General features: G+C 53.5%; 2 non-coding genes across 2 annotated transcripts; one reads left to right on the top strand and one right to left on the bottom strand.

Annotated features, from left to right (window-relative positions):
• Positions 1 to 1,328: 1,328 nt before the first annotated feature.
• TRNAP-UGG (transfer RNA proline (anticodon UGG)) lies at positions 1,329 to 1,400 on the top strand. Its single transcript has one exon. It is a non-coding gene; the product is annotated as a tRNA-Pro (tRNA).
• Positions 1,401 to 1,588: 188 nt separating this feature from the next.
• On the bottom strand, positions 1,589 to 1,660 carry TRNAP-AGG (transfer RNA proline (anticodon AGG)). Its single transcript has one exon. It is a non-coding gene; the product is annotated as a tRNA-Pro (tRNA).
• Between the last annotated feature and the right edge of the window lie 1,469 nt (positions 1,661 to 3,129).

Here is a 3,129-nt window from a genome sequence, read left to right as displayed (position 1 = left end):
TTCTCAGTCCTGGAGACATTATTGCAGCCTTTCCATACTTAAAAGGGGACGATAAAAAAGATGGGGACAGACTTTCGAGCAGGGCCTGTTGTGACAGGACAAGGGGTGATGGTTTTAAACTAAAGGAGGGAAAATTCAGGTCAGACATGAGGAAGAAATGTTTTCCTATGAGGGTGGTGAAACACTGACCCAGGTTGTCCAGAGAGGTGGTGGATGAACCATCCCTGGAGACATCCCAGGCCAGGCTGGACGGGGCTCTGAGCAACCTGAGCTGGTGAAGATGTCCCTGCTCACGGCAGGGGTGGCACTGGATAAGTTGGAAGGTCCTTTCCAACCCAAACTATCCTATGATTCCATAACTCTCTGATCCTATGTTTCTATGTCAGCTGGGGGACATGTGGGGGAACGCTGCTGTCAGCAGAGCCGTGTCTCTGCACCCAAGGACTTTGCAGCCATCTCCTGCTGAGGACCACGGCACAGTGAGACCCTCCATCAGCCCCAGGATGGAATTAGGTGCTCGGGCACAGCGCAGGCAGAGCATCCTCTGGAGCTCCATAAGTTGGTCGGTCTGTGGCAGCACAGGGTTCATGCTAAAAAACGAACCATTTTCAGTCACTGTTTCTGCACGTTATGGGAAGACAGAAAAAAAAAAAAAGAGAGAAACCAGATTGTTGTTTTATATCCTAAATAGTAAATTATATGATGCTGTCAAGCCCTGTCGCAATGGGGCTGCTTCCAGCACACAAACGTAACACACGAGCAAGTCCTTGCAGGAGCAGGGCCTGACTTCATGGCACCAGGTAAGTGCATAATTGATACCTGCCAGGATGTTATTTTTATTGTAACAACACTAAAAATCCCTTTTACCTCATCTGCTGCTGGCACAGTGTAAATAGCAGCAGGTGTGGAGGGGTGGCAGCTCCATTTGGCTTGGTGACAATACGGGATTGTTTCCTGCGGCGGGCTGGGAAACAATGGGAATCGTGCAGGGGAATCTGACAGCTGCAAAAATTTCATTTCCAGGAAAGTGATGTGTATTCCAGAACAGCTCCAAACACGAGAGAGAAAAAAAAAACAGTGCATTGTTTTCCATGTAAAACTGTATTGAAATAGCTCTCAGGGATATGTCCTCCTTCATTTAACTCCTAAAATATAAGGAAAGTCAATTTTCTTGGTGTTTTTTGGTCTTTTCTTTTGTTTGTTTCCGAAATTCCACGCGAACATGTTACCCCTATTTCGTGTACAGCAGACAGGAACCCACCCCCTCAGCCCCCCCTTTGCGCCGGGACTACACCGATAAATTTCGGGCGGACGCACACTCTACAGACGGCTCGTTGGTCTAGGGGTATGATTCTCGGTTTGGGTCCGAGAGGTCCCGGGTTCAAATCCCGGACGAGCCCACTTTTCTATGCTCTTATCTTTTTCTGCCCCTTCACTGTTTGTCCTCTATTCCTCCCCATGCTCGAATTTTCCTTTCCTCCGTGGGAGGGGTGTGTGGCGTGGCGAAACCCTCCACGGAGGAAAAGATCGAAAAGAAAAAAATTAACCCTCGCGTACTTCGTTTGTACGCTAGAGGAAGGAAAAAAGCGGGCTCGTCCGGGATTTGAACCCGGGACCTCTCGCACCCTAAGCGAGAATCATACCCCTAGACCAACGAGCCGCTGAGACACATGTCGCCCCCCGTGCTTTTTATTTTAAGTGATGACGTCACCGCGCCCGACCTTGCCTGAGGGCGGGAACCTGCGGGCAGCGCCCGCCCCCTCTGCCTGCACGGCCCGCAACCGGCAGCACCCCCCCCACCCCGCACCCCTAAATCTTCCCTCCCTTTACACCCCCCAAACCCTCCTTCCCCCTTTGCACCCCCAAACCTTCCCTCTCCTCGCAACCCCCCCGCAGCCACCCGCTGCCCCCCCGTCTCCTGCAGCCACTTCCCCCCGCTCATATCCGCCTCTGCACCGAATTCTGCACCCTGCAACGTCCTGAACCCTTTGCACCCACCACCCTTCCCACTCACCCCACAAACACTTGCTGCTCTTGCACCCCCCCCCCCCCCCCCCACTGCTTCTGCTTGCACCCATTTCTGCAAACACTTTCTGCTCCTTGCACACCCTCTGCACCTGCTGCTTCTGCTTGCACCCAATTCTGCAGGCACTTGCTCCTCCATTTGTACCTCCATTTTTACCCAGTTCTGCAGGCAGTTGCTCCCCCTTGCACCCACTGCTTTGCTTCTACCCATTTCTGCAAACACCTTCTCCTAAACCCCTCCCCACCCCCAAACCGGCTGCTTTTGCTTGCAGACACTTCTGCAGACACCCTTCCTCTTGCACCCAATTCTGCGGGCACTTGCTCCCCTCGCACCCCCACTTGTACCCCCATTACACCCATTGCTTCTGTTTGCACCCCCTTCTGCAATCACTTCCTCCTCCTCTTGCACCCAGTTCTGCAGACACTTGCTCCCCTTGCACCCACTTCTGCAGACACCCTTGCAGCCACCTGTGCACCCACGGCTTTTGCAGGCAGTGTCTCCTCTTGCAGTCGCCCCTGCACTCACTGCTTTTGTTTGCACCCCTTTCTTCCTCTTGCACTCACTTCTGCAGGCGCTTGCTCCCCATGCAGCCACTTCTGCAAGCACTTGCTCCCCTTGTGCCCACCCCCGCAACCACTTAGTCCCTTTGCATGCACCCCTGCGGGGGTGTTAGCACCTTGCGCACCCCACACCGACTTGCTCCCCTCGCACCCACCTCTGTGGGCAGCTTTTCCCCTCGCACCCAGCCCTGCAGCCGCTTTCTCCTTTCACACTGAAGGGTGCGTGGGCTGTTGCAGCCTGGGGTTGTTCCTCAGGCCCTGCTGATGATCCCCCAAGACAAAATTCAGTGCTCCATTCCCAGTGGAGCCTCAGGGGCCACCCCAAGGAACTGGAATTTCCCACAGGTTGTGGGGAGGCTTTGCTTCAGGGACAGCATACAAACCTGCACAGAAACAAGCACCCATGCAAAATACATAGTACGGGTTGCAGGGATGCATGAAAAATCAGTGCTTGATATTGCCCCCCTCCAGGGAATTTTCACCCCACTTCACACTGTTTGCAGCATTAATATGACCCCTGGGTTCAAGTATTATCAGTGGTAG

The sequence above is a fragment of the Patagioenas fasciata genome, chromosome 1, assembly GCF_037038585.1.
Source record: "Patagioenas fasciata isolate bPatFas1 chromosome 1, bPatFas1.hap1, whole genome shotgun sequence".
NCBI lineage: Eukaryota > Metazoa > Chordata > Aves > Columbiformes > Columbidae > Patagioenas > Patagioenas fasciata.
This window is presented reverse-complemented; position numbering and strand designations above follow the sequence as displayed.